We start from the raw sequence: 17,489 nt of genomic DNA on the forward strand, positions 1-17,489 counted from the left end.
CTTCCTTTCTTCCTTTCTTCCTTTCTTCCTTTCTTCCTTTCTTCCTTCCTTCCTTCCTTTCTTTCTTTCTTTCTTTCTTTCTTTCTTTCTTTCTTTCTTTCTTTCTCTCTCTTTCTCTCTCTCTCTCTCTCTCTCTCTCTCTCTCTCTCTTTCTTTCTTTCTTTGGCAAAGTCTCTCACTTTGTCACTCAGGTTGGACTGCAGTGGCATGATCTCGGCTCACTGCAGCCTCCACCTCCCATGTTCAAGTGATTCTCCTTCCTCAGCCTCCCAAGTAGCTGGAAATACAGGCTGTTCCTTTTCTTTAATCTTGCATTGTTTCTGTGTATTTTTTCTTGAGTTCATTGGCTCTCGTGCTATCTACAATCTGCTGTTGAGGCCATGTTGTAAATTTAAAATTTTTATTCCTTTTACGTTCTGTGTTTTAGAATTACCATTTTAAAAAATCCTGTTTTTGGTTGAGATTTTTTATTTGCTGACTCATTTAAGGCCGTATTTTCTTCAAATTTTCAGGCATATTTTCCTTTAATTCTTTAAGTATGCTTAAAATAGGTGCTTCCAAGTTTTTACCCGTAAAGTTCAATATCTGGTCCAGTTTTTAGGTTTGCTTCTAATGACTGATTTTTTTCTTCACTAGGGTTAACACTTAATCCTCTCTTTTTGCATATCAAGTTTTTTTTATTGTATAGTAGACTGTGGATACTACTTTGTAGGACATCAGAGTCCATTTGTCCTTTTTGAAGAACACTGATGTTAGTTCTGTTGCATGGATCCGTTAGTGATTGACTAAATTTGAACTTGGGTAGGCTTAGCATTATGTGTTATTAGAGAAGATCTATAACAAGATAGAAGTATTTTCCAAGGCCCTCTAGGTTGGTTGGATTCAACCTTCAAACTCTTTCTTTGCAGATTATGTTAGGGTTTGATTTTAGGCTTCGTTAGAGTGGATTTAAAGTTGACATCCTCTGGGACATGGTCTTCCTTCCTGAGAATGGTCCTTTCCTTGTCTCAACTGGATAATTTTAAAACTATTTTATTTATTTTTGTAATTGACACATAATAATTATACATATTTGTGAGGTACATAGGGATATTTCAACACATATAATGTATAACAATCAGATCAGGATGATTAGCATATCAGTTATCTCAAACATTTTATTTCTTTATGTTGGGGATATTCAGTATTATCCTTTTAGCTATTTGAACCTATATATTATTGTTAACAACAGTTATCCTACAGTGATATAGAACACCAGAACTTATTTCTCTTATCTAGCCATAATTTTGCACATATTACTTTTTGGTTTCTAATTTGAAATGCACATGCAATCATACAAAAGCCTATTCAGTAATGAAACGTAAGCCTCCCTCACATCTTTGTTCCTCAGTTCCTCATTTCCAAGGCTGCCATGTAAGATTGTTCAAGTCATTTGCTGCACAATGGCACCTGGCTGAGGCAGTGAGTGGTGGTTGTAATCTAGCCACGGCACTGCTGCCTAAGCCATAACTCATGGCTCCAAGTAAAAGAGTCCTTTCTATCTCTACCACACAAAAGCATTATGCACCAAAGTGGCTGCCCTGCCCTTTTCCTCAAAGGCACGGCTGTGCCTAGTTTCTTGTATATCCATCCTGACATAGTCTCTGTTGTCCAAACACATACCACATACTATACATATGAAAAAGTTATTTTAAAAGAATAAAGAAATGGCGATACAATGGTGACAAAAGGCAATACAGTACAATCAGAGTTCAAGTATTCCTAGATAATTCATTCAATGAAGCATGGTAAAATTGAATTTAAATGAAGAAAAGAAAATTGGAACAAATAAATCTTAAGGAAAGAGGCTTAAGTGTAATCATTGTTGGATTGTTTTCCACTTGAGTAATCCTCAATTCACATAAATTGTTTAAGCAGCTAGTGAAATTGATTGTATCCATTGCCAAGGGGGTTGACATTTGGTGCTTCCTCCACAATGTGCCCCACAGCTTAGAAGAGTGTGGAGGCTTGTTTGTGGTGTACTAACCACTGCAGAAACTTTCATGATTTTAGTCTGCTGAGAAATCTGAGAAGGGGTGTCCCCATGTGAAGACTGACACTTCCATCTCATTCACTCTAATGTCCTTCAAAACAAGAAGAATTGCTCCAATGGGTAATCCTAGGGCACTGTATCAATTTGAATCCTAACATCTCTATATTCATTCTATCTGGGGTGAAATTTCAACTGGTTCAGAGAAAACAATCATTAAATCAGCAGATAAGTGAAATTATGAAATTTGATGATAAGGATTGCTCTGCCACTCTGCGTAACTTCTGTCTTTGTTTCTGTTTCATGTTTTGTCTCATTCCAGAAGACCCATACTGGTCTTCTTTTGGGTTCCAATGCTTTTGCCTCAGGCTGTTTGTATTTGTTGTTCTTTAAGTTCTGAAGACTTTTGTCTACCCTGAGATTTAATCCGGTGAACTCACATTTATCTTTCAAACCTTGGCTTTAATGTTCATCCGGCAAGGCAGGTGAGTGCTCCATCACAGCAGCTTGAACATCCCCTCTCATTACATCCACCACATTTAAAACTACCTGCTTAGGCTTGATTTCGACACCAGACTATAAGCTCCATGGACACAGGGACCATGCCTGTCTTGTGACGATGGTATTGTCATTGCTGAGCACAGTGCCTGGCTCCTATTAGGCATTCAATAAACCTGTTGAATAGACTCCTTCATTGAGTAGATGGAATTGTAAAAGCTATTCATGGCCCTACAAAAGGAGAATTTTTCCCTGTTAAAAAAAAAATAGAACTGGGGCCTCGCGCAGTGGCTCATGCCTGTAATTTCAGAACATTGGGAAGACGAGGTAGGAAGATTGCTTGAGGTTGGAAGTTCGAGAAAAGCCTGGGTAACACAGTGAGACCTCGTCTCCACAAACAAACAAACAAACAAGCAAAAAATTAGCAGGATGTGGTGACTTCAGTCCCAGCTACGTGGGAAGCTGAGTTGGGAGGATCTCTTGAGCCCAGGAGTTGGAGGTGGCAGTGAGCTATGATCATACAACTACACTCCATCAGCCAGATGATTTTTAAATTAATTATGGGGTAAACAGATCTTTCCACTCTGGCTGGGCTGAAAATCCAAATGTCTTCCAGTAGTGGTCATCTTCAGTATCTTTCTCTTTTGACCTTGTAGCAGCCAATCTCCAGTCATTCTCACAGAGTTGAGCGCACGTATGCTGCCCAACCCTTAGCCAGAACTAGTGCGGACATTTTGATGGATTTTTTCGGGGGTTATATTTAATCATGGTAAAATATATTAACATAAATTTACCATTTTAATAATTTTTAAGCATGTAATTTATGTGGCATTAATTACATTCACAATGTTGTGAAACCATCACTGCTGTTTATTTCCAAAACTTTTATTACCCCAAACAGGAACCCTTTAACCATTAAGCAATGATTCCCGTTCTCCTTTGCCCTGGCCCCTGGTAATATCTGTTTATTTTCTGTCTCTATGAGTTTACATATTCTAAATACTCCTATAAGCGGAATCATGATAGTATTTGCCCTTTTGTGTCTGGCCTATTTTACTCAGCATAATGTTCTCAGAGTTCATCCATGTCGCAGCATATATCAGAACTTCATTTGTTATACCTGAATAATATTCCATTGTTTGTATATAACACATTTTGTTTAACCGTCAATCCATTGATGAACACCTGGGTTACTTCTGCCTTTCGGCTATTGTGAATAATGCTGCTACAAACACGTGTACAGATATTTCTTTGAGACCCTACTTTCAATTCTTTTGGGTGTATACCCACAAGTGGAATTGCTAGATTATATGGTAATTCTATTTTAAGTTTTTTGAGGAACCACTCAACTGTTTTCCATAGTGGCTGTGCCATTGCACATTTTCACCAACAGTGCATGAGGATTCCAAGTTCTCCATGTCTTAGCTAACACTATTTTCTCATGTTATTTTTAGTAATAGCCATCTTAACAGGTGTGAAGTAGTATTTCGTTGTGGTTTTGATTTATGTATCTCTTATAAATAGCAATGTTGAGCATCTTTTCACTGGCTCTTTGTGTATCTTCTTTGGAGAGATGTCTGTTCACATCCTTGGTCCATTTTCACAATGGATGGTTTTTTGTTGCCGAGTTGTATACGTTTTCTATATATTCTGGATATTAACTCTTTATGAGGTATATAATTTGCAAATATTTCCTTCTATTCTGTGGCTTGTCTTTTTACTCTGTTCATAGTGTGCTTTGGTGCATGACAATTTTAATTTTGATAAGTCCGGTTTATTTCTTTTTTGTTTTGTTGCCCGTGCTTTTGGATATCAGATTCAAGAAATCATTGCCCTATGTTTTCTTTTGTAAGCTGTATAGTTTCAGGTCTTACATTAAAGTATTTAATTCATTTTGAGTTAATTTTTATGTAAGATGTTAGGTAAAAATAATATTTCGTTATTTTGTTTATGGATATCCAATTTTCCCACAGCCATTAGTTGAAAAGACTGTTGAATGGGGAAGCACCCTTGCTGAAAATCATTTGGCCACATTCATGAGAGTTTATGTGTAGGCTTTCTATTGTATTCCATTGGTTTATATGCCTTTATGACAGTACCACACAGTTTTGATTGCTGTAGCTCTGTTGTAAGTTGTGAAATCACGAAGTGTAAGATCTCCAATTTTGTTCCTTTTTGTCAAGATTATTTTGGTTATTTGAGGTACCTTGAGTTTTCATATAAATTTTAGGATAGGTTTTCCTATTTCTGCAAAAATATAATTGGAGTTTTGATAGGTATTGCATTAAATGTGTAGAATTATTTGAGTAGCATTGCCACCTTAACAATATTAAGTCTTTCAATTCATAAACATGAATGTCTTCCCATTTATTTGTGTGTTCTTTACATTTTTGAGCAGTATTTTACAGTTTTCAGTGTAGAAATCTTTTGTCTCCTTAAATAATTTTAGTCCTAAATATTTCATCGTCTTTTGATGCTATTGTAATGAAATTGCTTTTTAAATTTCTTTGAATTGTTTGTTGTTAGTGTATAAAAATGCAACTGATTTTTGTGTGTTTTATACCCTGGAACTTTCCTGATTTTATTTATTAGTTCTAACAGTTGTGTTGTGAAGTCTTTAGGGTTTTTCACTTATAAGATGATGTTATCTGTGAACAGGGATTATTTTATTTATTCCTTTTCAATTTGGATGCCTTTTATTTCTTTTTTTTTTTGTCAAGTTACTCTGGCTAGAATTTCCAATAGTATGTTCAACAGAAGTGGTAGAATTGGGCATCTTGCCTTGTTTCTGATCTTAGGGAAAAGTTTCAGAGTTTCACCAATGTTTATGAGGGTAGCTGTGGGATTTTCATATGTAACCTTTATAATGTTGAGGTGGTTTTCTTATATTCTGTTTGTTGAGTATTTTTTTAACCATGAAAGGGTATAGAACTTCATCAAATGCTTTTTCCTGTACCAATTGAGATGATCACATGTTTTATTCCCTGTATTCTATTAATGTGGTGTGTTACTTGATTGATATTCATATGGTAAAAAGTCTCCTTGTATTCCAAGGATAAAACCCAGTTGGTCACCGTATAATCTTTTTACTGTACTAAAGTACTTGGTTTGGTAGTATTTTGTTGAGTAATTTTGTATCAATATTTATTAAGGATACTGGTCTGTAGTTTTCTTTCTGCTTTTTGGTATCAGGATAACTCTGCCCTCATATAATGAGTCAGGAAATGTTCCCTCCTCTAATATTTTTGCAAGAGTTTAAGAATAATTGGTGTTAATTCTACTTTAAATATTTGGTAGAATTCACTAGAAAAGCCATTTGGTCATGGGCTTTTCTTTGTTTGAAGATTAATTACTTAAATATTCTTACTAATTATGTTTATTCAGACTCTTATTTCTTTATGATTCAGTCTTGGTAGATTGTGTGTTTCTAGGAATTTGTCCATTTCATCCAAGTCATTCAATATCTTAGTCTCATAATATTCTCTTAGGTTTCAATGTTTATTTTGAATTTTAGTAATCTGACACTGCTCTTTTTCTTCTTAGCCAATTAGCTAAAGATTTGTCAATTTTGTCAGTCTTTTCAAAGAACCCAATTTTTTGTTTCATTGATTTTCTTTAGTTTTCTATTTGTCTATTGTGTTTGGTAACATTTTTTTCTTTTTCTTTTTTTGGTTTTTTTTTTTTTTTTTTTCTTTTGAGACAGAGTCTCATCTGTCACCCAGGCTGGAGTTCAGTGGCACAATCACAGCTCACTGCAACCTTGACCTCCCAGGTTCAAAGGATTCTCCCACCTTAGCCTCCTGAGTAGCTGGGATATAGGTGCATGCCACCATGCCCAGCTAATTTTTGTATTTTTTGTAAAGATGGGGTTTCACCACGTTGCCCAGGCTGCTCTTGAACTCCTGGGCTCAAGCGATCTGCCCACCTCAGCCTCCCAAAGTGTTGGGATTACAGGCATGAGCCACCATGTCTGACTGATTACAATTTTTTACTTAAAGTCTATTTTATCTGATATTAGTATAGCCACTCCTGTTGTCTTTGGTTTGTATTTGCACAAAATACCTTTTTATATCCTTTCACTTTCAACATATGCTTGTCCTTATCTCTTAAGTGAGTGTCTTGCAGACAGAATATAGTTGAATTTTAAAAAAATCCATTCTGTCAATCTATGTCTCTTGATTGGAGAGCTTAATTTATTTACATTTAAAGTAATTATGATAGGGAAGAACTGACTATTGCCATTTTATTATTTGTTTCCTGCATGTCTTATAGCTTTTTAGTCCTTCATTTCTTCTTGTACTGTCTTCCTTTGTGTTTAGTTGATTTTTATAATGACACTTTTGATTTCCTTCTCATTTTCTTTTGCATATATTTTATAGATATTTTCTTTGTGGCAACTATGGACATTACAAGTAACATCAGAAAGTTATAAAATCTATTTTAAGCTGATACCAACTTCAATCACATACAAAAAGTACTCCTTCATAGCTTCATGCTTCCCTTTACGTTGTCACTGATTACGTATATCCTGAACTTATTAACATAGATTTATAAAGATTTTTATGCCTTTGCTTTTTAAATCTTGCAGAAGCATAAAGAGTAATTATCCAAGATTACATTAATACTGGTTTAACATTTGTCCATGTATTAATCTTTACAAGAACTTTATACATTCATATCGCTTTGAATTGCTCTCTAATGTCCCTTAATTTCAACTTGAAGGGCTCTCTTTGATATTTCTTGTAAGACAGTTCTAATTGTAATGAACTCCCTCAATGTTTGTTTATCTGGGATATCTTTGTCTCACATTTTTGAACAACAGTTTTGCCAGATATGGAATTCTCAGTTGACAGATTTTTTTTCTTTCAGCACTTTATATCATTTTACTGCCTTCTTGTCTGCAAGATTTCTGCTGAAATATCAACTGCTGAGGTCATCGAAGATCCTTTGTTTTGTTGCTTTTCTCTTCCTGCTTTCATAATTCTATCTTTTCTTTGGCATTCAATAGTTTGATTATAATGTGCCTTAGGATAGGGTTTGTTTTCCTTGGGGTTTGCTGAGCTTCTTGTGTTTGAATATCCTTTTTTTTTTTCACATTTGGAAGTTTTTCATCATTATTGCTTCAAATATATTATCTGCTTCTCTTTTTCTCTCTTCCTTTTTGATCCCTACAACATGGACTAGATCCACTTGATGATGTCCCATAAGTCCTTTAGGCTCCCATCACTTTTTAAAATTTGTTTTCCTTTTATTTCTCAGACTAAATAATTTCAAATAAACTGTCTTCAAGATAATTGCTTCTTTCTTCTGCCTGTTAGAGTCTGATGTTGAACACCTCCAGTGACTTTTAAAATTCAGTTATTATATTTTCCAGCCGTAGAATTTCTATTTGGGTCTTCATAATTTTTCTTTGCTGATATACTCTTTTTTAATAAATCATTTCATAGTTTCCTTTAATTCTTTGTCCACATTTTCCTTTAGCGCTTTGAGCATATTTAAGATAAGTATTTAAATGTCTTTTTCAAGTAAATCTAATGCCTGTGTTTCTTCAGGGATGGCTTCTGTAGATTTATTTTGTTTCATAAAATGGGCCCTTTTTTGTTTTGCTGCATACCTTTGAGCTTTTGTTGAAAAGGAGGCATTTGTTAAAAACAGCCACCTATTCCAATCTTTGCACGCTAGCTCTGTGCAGGGGAAACCTTTCACAAATCATTCCAACTGAAAACTTAAGGTCTTCTTTTGCCTTTTCAGGCTTATGTCCCTGAGCTTGTGTTTGTGTTTTTCCAATTCCTCTTTATACATGGCTGCTTTTAAATGTCTTAATTTTCCTAAGAGTCTCACCTGTGCTTCTTCTTGGAGCCTTAGCTGTTCTGTTTAATCCTTCAATCAGCAATCTATTACTTCAGGCATCTAAGGGTCTGTAGTTTTTTTTTTTTTTTTCCTTTGTTTGTAGTTTTCATAAGCTAAGTCTTCTGCTTGACATGACTTTCTGTAGCTTAACATCCCAGCCAATTTTGGGTGGCTGAACTCCAAGTGAGGTGACGTAGACACAAATCTCTCAGTTAGCTTATAGACAGGTTAGAACATTGCAAATTTGCTCAGTTCTGCTCTTGCTGGTGGAAGGTAACTGGAGATCAAGCCACCACTTCACCCTAACTGTGCTGTGCCTTGCCAGCTAAGAGGTGGAACAAGGACAAGTAGAATACCAAAAAATGTCCTAGCATTTTGAAGTGGCTTTTCTTGATTGAGCATTTGCTTGGTTGCCATAGATCTTTGACTAAATTTTCAGAGCTCCTATAAAATTATTTTAATCAATTTCTAGTTATTTGCAAATGTTTTCATGAAGGAACAATGGCCTGAAAGTTCCTCGTTTGCCATCTTGCTAATATCACCCTCCCTCTTTTTTTTTTTTTTTTTTTTTTTTTAATACAATGGAAACTTGGACCAAAACATGTGGTATCTGAAAAATGATGTTCTTATCAAAGTGAACTCTCAGCTGGTCTAGGAACTAAAATGGATGCTCAGCACATCAGTGGGACACTGAAATTCCTATTTTGAATTGTTACTATGTATTTCCATAGGAGCCTCTGAGAACTGGAAGGGCAAGGGCAAATAGTCTGAAGAAGACTTTCTTTGTCAGGCATTATATTTTCCCAATTAACATTTCCTGCAGACTTCCTGTTAAAAACGCGAAGATTAGACAAAGTTGGCTGACGTTGTAATTGTCCCCTTGACCTTTCTCTAAACACAGGAAGTAGGACCATCAGTTCAGATTTACGTCAATTTATAAACCAGAGTGGATTACTGCTTACTAGGTGTATTGCAGAGGAATTAACTTTTAATTGAGGTGACCCAAAAAGGGAAGCTGTTTCAGCAGAGACCTCTGCCCGAAAATATTGGCTTTTAATGACCAATTTCCTTTCATGTCAATTTACTAGAAGTTGTTAGGTTCCGGAATCTTTTACTCACCTCTGATGCTGGAGAGTAAACTCAGGAGAGAGGATAAACACTAATTAAGTTTGCTTTTGTGACAGGGAACTGAGAATGTCATAAGTCTGCTGAAGAATGTCAGAAAGGGAAGAAAACATTGTGTGTTGTTAAATAATAGAACATTTAAGCAATTAAGCTCTTGACCTTGAAGCTCCCTTAATACAGAATAACTTCTATCGCTAGAGCTCATAAAATGACTGTGGACACAGGTTCATTAGAAATGATAACCACTGATTATAATTGTTATATGCCTTACGTTTCTCTTGTTTTTGGACAGTTGATCTCTCCCACTTGCATTTGCGGATTTTGCAAAAACTGACAGCCATAGAGTGGTTCATTTAAAAATTGATAGGTAAATTTTAAAAATTGTTTATATATTTATCAATCTATCTTCTATTTTTCTAGGGTACTTAGTAAGAATGCGTCATTTCGATGAAGTCAAGGAACTATTTTCTTGTATGATTTAAGGAATTCTTTCCCACTATTTTATAGTTGCCACCCATGTAGTGGGACCATCAAATGATGACTGCTCACGTTTAAGGAAGAAGAGGAAGGCTTATTACATGTGGAACAGTCTAGACAAATGATGATAAGATTATTTAAATTCTTTTAAATTTGTATAAAGTTATGGGGTACAAACTTGCATACATTATGTAGTGGTGAAGTCAGGGCTTTTAAGGTGTTCATCGCAGGCAGAACATACCTTGTACCCATTAAGTAATTTCTCATCATCCGCTCCTCCCTCCCTCCCTCCCACACATATCTCTTCTGAGTCTCCAGTGTTTCTTTCTCATTCCACACTCTATGTCCATGTCTACACATTATTTTGCTCCCACTTATGAGAACATGTAGTATTTATCTTTCCGTATCTGTTGTTTCACTTAAGATAAAAGATTACTTAAATTCTAATTATGTTCTTATACTAACCCCTATGTAACTTAAAGAAAGTAAAGAATCACACAAATTGGCATAAGAACTGCCTACTAAATGAAACAATTGATAAATATGCTCATTAAACAAACAAGGAGGTATTATGTGACACCCTTCTAATTGAAATATGATTTTTTTCTTCTCACTAATGCTTATTTTCTCAGATAAGGAAGAAGTAGATAGAATAAAGAATGAAGGAAGCATACCAAGTAATTTCTTTATTTTTAATGAGCTTGTAAATTTGGAAATTTCAAAGTGCTATATATTTGTCACAGTGAGGTACATTCTGAGTCACAAACAGAATTTTCATTGGAAATCTTTTTATAAAAAACTACCACATGGATAAAAATAAATGTCCTTTTGCGTCAGCCATGGCAATAACAATTCAGGATTATAATCAGAAATCTCTTTGTTTGAAAGGAGCCCTGAACACATGCCGATGTTGGCAGATAGAAAGCGTCGGAGGTGTCAGTTTCAGGACGAGCTGTATTAACCCCACCCACCTCTTGAAAAATTATTTTGCTATCACGGAGAGCAAGCTATTTTCGCTGATGAACACAGTCATCACTGCAATAGCTAAACATACAGGGAACACATCAGAGTGGAAAAATAAACATCGATTTCCTTGCTAAAATCAGTAAGTCTGTCTATTCCATTTCCTAAAGGAAAGTCAGTGACCTTTAGTAGGCAGTGTTTCATGCACAATTATAACTACTTCTTTCGTTAAATCTTACATCCTAAACTATGAGGTTTGAAAAAGGCAACGTTTGTAAAAATGAAACTGCTTTGAAAGTCTACTAGTGTCTTGAAACCCAGGGGCATCAGAAGACTCAGAAGTGAATTTTCCATAGTAGCATGAGCAAACATGTTCCAGTACTGGTAGATTCAATCTTTCCCACCTCCCCTCTCCAGGCAGATTCCTGGGGTTGGGAATGAGGAAGACTTGTAATCCAAACACATATTTGCTTCCCCAAAAAGTTTTTATAACAAGATTCCCAAGCTCTGTTGATTGTAGTTTCTGTTAAAGAAAATTTATCTTTAATTAATAAATCTTTGTAGTTTTCTACTAATACTCAGATCTAAGCACCCTGAGAATTTTTCTTATTTCTTTCTTTGAAGCTTGGTGTTTTGCTCCTCATATTCAGGGAAGCAGTGTAGGAAAGTCAATGCTGTTTTACAGGCCCCAGGTGAGTTATTTTAAACTAAGAAGGTTATGTGCAGGAAACCCCCTAGTGGGAACTTTTACTTGGATGTTGCATGGACTTTGATCTCTTTCCTCACTGCTCAGCATGGGGAGAGGCTGCTCCCAGCTCCTGCTGACCCAGCTATGTTCTCAGCCATAGTACTATTTTGATACCTGTGGTTTTCTTGTTCTCGTGAGATCATGTGTTTGCTGGTGGGAAGGGTGAAGGAGCAGGAGGCCGACCTAAGAGTTTTGCTTGAGGTATGAGATTGGGATGTGAAGTCTAGAAGTGAAGTCAGAAGTGAAGTCTGAAAGTCAATAAATATCAGAAACAAGCTTTCAATACTTCTATCCAGGAGTCTGTCTTCTGCAGAAAATTCAGACCACAGTAAGCAAAGCCCCACAACTCAATACAGTAGAATAGTAGATCGAGGTATTTAAATAATAATGAATAATTAAATTTATTTAAATTAAACTACTCAATCAAGCCTTTGAAAAGATTTTAGAATACCTATATGTCCGCTTGTACATCTATCTATCCATTTGTAAGACTCAAATCTGTCTTAAGAATATATCACTGAAATGCAATAAATAGAGCTAGATGAACTGACACAAAATCGTGACAGGAAATCTTTTTTTATAGGTAAGTAATACCTTCAGCTCTTGTTTATACATGGTTGACTTGGAGTGAGTTTTCTCAGTGTTGCAACCTGGGTCAGTTAATAATGGAGACAGAAATCCTGCCCAAGAGGAAAGGGGAGATTTCTTAATTACTTTCAGTGCCCAGGAAGAGTTATGAAAACTGGAGAATGGAAGGTAAGATGGTCACCTCACGTGAAGATGAATGGTTTCTTGGAGGCAGAGAGAAGGTGGTTTCTCTTTGGCTTCATTTGAGTAAGTTGTTAATATATTATATTCAGAATGATTTTCAAAATAATGTCATATACCACTGCAGTGATTTCTAGAAACCACAGCTTCAGTTAGCTGTATTTCGAACACATTCATGGCTCTGCTGACTTTGCAATTCTGGAAATTTATTCACACAAGAAAATGTGTCTGAAGGGGATCTTGGAAACCTCTGGTTACATAATGTAATATGGGAAGAAGAATGCAAAGCTGTTTGTTAAATACATATTTTTTAGTTTCTGGAAAGTTTGTTAGAAGTAGGATTTTATGTACCAAGTTGATTGAAGTTTTTTTTCCACTGGCAATAAACAATGCTTAAGTGTTTAGCTTGTCTTAGATTTTCTAACATTAATTTTGAATTGAGTTCTCTTCAGTTGTTCATTCATTCATTCTTTCTTTCTCTTTCATGCATTCCTCAAGCATGCCTACCACTCTGTTCCATTTGATAGAATAAAGGCCATCCTAGACCACTGGGCTTTTGAGGAACCCAGTGTGCACTATGTTTGCTGATAAATGTTTTATCATTATATATATATATATATATATATACACACACATATATATAAATAAAATATAAAATGATAAAAGGGTTTGAAGTACACATTTAATACCAGAAAAACTAGCACAGCAAATCAAGAGGGAAATGAAAATACAAATTAATCCTAAAGCATGTGCAACTAGCTTGGAAGATTTTTGAAGGCCAAAAAAAAATTCTTATTTTGAATTCCCCAGTGCAACTGGAGTATGTTTGGTGGGTATTCAACTGATGCTTGTTGAATTAATTCAACACAATAAAACGTTAAAAGGCAGCAGGCCGTAAACTGCTGTCTCGTATGCTTGTTGTTGGGACATATTAAATTCAGAATGTTTTGACAGAAGGTTAAGCTCTGTATGATTCTTCGGTTTCCATCCTCCATCTATTTTCAGCTATTTTCATTACATTACCCGCATCTCTCAAGAGTTCAATTCTTTCTGCTTTTGTTTCATTATTCTAGACAGGTTTTTGTGCTTTAGAAATGCTCAGCAGAGTGGTTTTTAATTCACTGTTTTTCAAGTAAGATTAATTTTCACATTTCCCACAGGTTTAGTCTTTAATCTGCTATATTATAGGACTAGAAAAACATAGCAACAATGGGTAGATGAGGTTTTGAATTTCAAGACGTGGAGCCAAGTTGATGGTACAACAGAAGGGAAAAATATCTCTTTCTCACACACAGAAACATCAGTAATGTGTTTCATGGAAACTTTTAGGTAGCTAGATCCCAAATTTAAATGAAAAACAAAAAAGCAAGTTAGGGAATCTGTGAATAAGTAAACAGAGGATATCAGCCCCTGCCATTCTCAGTGGATTTGTCTGATCTATATATTTCTTCCAATTTTAGACCCAAATTTCCCCAAAAAGGCATTTTTAAAAAATTGTATAAGCCAAAGTGACTTAATTCTTCAACACCGTTATGTTCGTAACTTGGCAAATGATCATCTCCAGCTCTTTGGAGAAGGTTGTTAAAATTCATCTTTTAAAGAAACCACCTAATTGACTTATTCTAGGAAAAGCAACAACTGTTTTTACTGTAATGAGTGACCTTAGGGACTTTATTATATTTCTACTGCATAGAACTCAATCTGAAAGGTTTAAATATAGTTCTTTACACTAGAGAAAAGTCCTTAAACACAGTATTTTATTTTATTAATGCTAAGTGATTGAGAATAGAAGATGACTGGTCTTTTTGTTAATGGATGAATTACACGATTAAAGAAAAGTGTCTAAGTAGAATAGCAAATATAGTCAAGTTAAATAGGAACGGGGTCAGAGTTGTGAACATGGTCTTACAGAGGGACATTCTGAACTCTGGACTTTTGTTTATGAGAAAGCTCTTTTTTGTCATGACTATTTATATCATTCAGCCACTTTTTCTCCTTGTCTAAAGGAGCATATACCTCAGTGTAGTTTGCCATGCTCTACAGCTACTGGCTTGTATCATTGCTTCTTCCTTTCACCCAAAAAATTCCTCAGAACTCTCTACTTCATCATCCTCTATTCACTCTCAATCCACTATAGTCTGCCTTTTGCTTTCACTTTCACCCACACATTCATTTCTAGAAAAAAAAAATAGTAAAGAGTTTCTTTAAAAATTGTTTTTATTTCCCTTTAAGATAGGTGAATTTATCTTAGGTAGTAACTAGTTTTAAATAGTTTTGAATTTTGAACAATTGCCTATCCACTGATATCAATTTAAGGAGAAAATGGCTCTTTAATTTTTTAAATAAAGAAAAAAGAAGCTTCTGCAGAATGAAGAAAATGTCAGGCCTTGGACTTTGACTTGGAAAACCAGCCACGGTATTGCAGATAAATGACATAAGTTTATGGAGAATCTTAGATCTCTTTGGCAAACCTTAGAAGAAAGAGAGTGAAAAGCAATCATCTGAAGGCTTATTCCCAGAGCCCACCTTGCCTGGCATTTCTGCATTTTTCCACAATCTTGTCCCTAACTATTTCTGGTAGCCTTCTCCCAGTCATCCTCACCTGCACTGACTTTCTTACATGTAATTTTATAGTTTACTTGCTCCTTCTCAGTCACCTTCTTGACTCAATAACTGTCGAGATGTTGTTATTCCCCAGGTACTCTTTCCAGATGTGAGCCCTCCTCTGAGCTCAAGACCTATGTTTCCATTTTCTCCATGCAAATCTCAACTTGCTCATCTTTTAGGGACTTTATATTAATAGATTCTAACTAATATTTTACTTCTTTCACCTTTCCTGCCCAAACCTGTGTCTCCTGCTGTGTAAATTGCCCCACAAAATGGAATTGTGTTGCCTCAACATTTTCATTCTCCATATCCAGTCACTCCCAAATCCACTGTCAGATCTTCTGAAATAGCCGTCCAATCTCTTTTCCCTTATCCACTCACCACCTGTTACCACTCACCACCTGTCACCAGCATGTTCAAATAGTCTCTTGCCTAGGCCCTCTATTCCTAGTTTCTTTTTCTTCCAACCGTCCTCTAAACATTCTAGAGTGGCTTTCAATTAATCCAAATCCTAAAATAAAGTGGAAACTTTTAGCTTGTCGTATAAGAACTTTCAAGCTCTGGCTCCAGTCTAGTTGGCCAGCTTCATCTTCTACAGGGTCTTCCTTGGCACCAGTCAAGAATTTTTGTGATTTCTTTTCAGTTCTTCTACTTGGAAAGACCTAATTAAATACTACTTATTCAAAAGTGCAGATGGAATGTATATCCTGTTGATGCCCTCCCTCAATCTTCGTTCATTCCAAAGGGATTGGTCCATACCTCTGTTACAAGAGTATAGAAGGTGCTTAGTACGTTCCCTCTGCAGCTCAAGGGAGCCTAGATTTGTTTACTATATATAGACAAATCATAGTTGTATATATTTATAGGTTCCCTGGATTTAAAATCCATTGATCTGGCATAATTCCTGGCTTACCTGTTTGTTATATGACCATAGATAGGACATGTAAATAGATTTAATAATAAACCACCTGATGAATTTGTGAGAGTTAAATAGAAAAAAGTATGTGAAATGACTCTCCAGATCACAGTATTTTATAAAAATACATTTTTGTTCACTGTCCATAAAAGCTGATCAGGAATAAATCTGATGGTTCACATCCACTTCAGAATCAGAAAACAGAACAAGTTCACTTTATGATGGTTAGAGTGGTAGGTCTTTCCCTCACTCCTGATTTCTATGAAGAGAGATTTTCTTGGTTTCTTTCAATGTCTTTACTTTCTCTAACTGAGAATATGGAATAAATTACCTGATAGATAAATATCAGAATAATAGCTGGTGGGCATTCTAAGCTTAGCTTTACCCTTCTTTGTTGTGAGAGCTGTCTTCACAGAGAGGAGGAGTTTTCTTCTGCTTCCCCTCTGTAGAGGATGAAATGTGTGGAGGAAAACCTGTCCACTTGGTCAGCAGACCTAAAGCTATGTCCACCAATCTGGATTTTATCTGTTATACTGGTAATATAGTTTGGATTTGTGTCCCCACCCAAATCTCAGGTCAAATTGGAGAAGGGACCTGGTTGGAGGCGACTGGGTCATGGGGGTGGATTTCCCCCTTGCTGTACTTATGACAGTGAGTGGGAAATCTGATCATTTAAAAGTATGTAGTGCTTCCGCCTGCTCTCTCTCTCCTGCTGCCATGTGAAGAAGGTCCTTGCTCCCCCTTCACCTTCTGCCATAATTGTCAGTTTCATGAAGCCTTCCAGTCATGCCTCCTGCTAAGCCTGCAGAACTGTGAGTCAATTAAACCTCTTTTCTTCATAAATTATCCAGTCTAAGGTAGTGTTTTATAGCACTACCTAATGCTACTTGGACTAATGCAGAGAATTGGTACTAAGAGTGGGGTGCTGCTATAAAAATAACTGAAAATGTGGAAGTGCCTTTGGAACTGAGTAATGGGCAGAGGTTGGAAGAGTTTGGAGGGCTCAGAAGAAGACAGGAAGATGTGGGAAACTTTGGAACTTCCTAGAAACTTGTTCAATGATTTTGCCCAAAATGCAGATAGTGATATGGATGATGAAGTCCAAGGTAAGGTGGTCTCAGATGAAGATGAGAAACTTATTGGATACTAGAATAAAGATAACTCTTCCTATGCTTTAGCAAAGAGACTGGCAGCACTTTGTCCCCGCCCTAGAGATCTTTGAACTTGAGAGAGATGATTTAGTGTATCTGGCAGAAGAAATTTCTAACCAACAAAACATTCAAGATGTGAACTGGCTGTTTTTAAAAGTGTGCACTCATGTATGCACAAGGGGATTTTCTGAAAATTTCATGAAGTTGCATATGTTTATGTCATTTACCATATTTTGCTTTTGTTCTTGTTTTTTGTATACTGTAGTTTCTCCTTATCTATGGGTGAAACATTCCAATATCTCCAGTGGATGCCTGAACCTGCAGATATCATCAAACCCTATATATACTGCTTTTTTT

This window comes from Piliocolobus tephrosceles, chromosome 4 (assembly GCF_002776525.5).
Source record: "Piliocolobus tephrosceles isolate RC106 chromosome 4, ASM277652v3, whole genome shotgun sequence".
Classification (NCBI taxonomy): Eukaryota; Metazoa; Chordata; class Mammalia; order Primates; family Cercopithecidae; genus Piliocolobus; species Piliocolobus tephrosceles.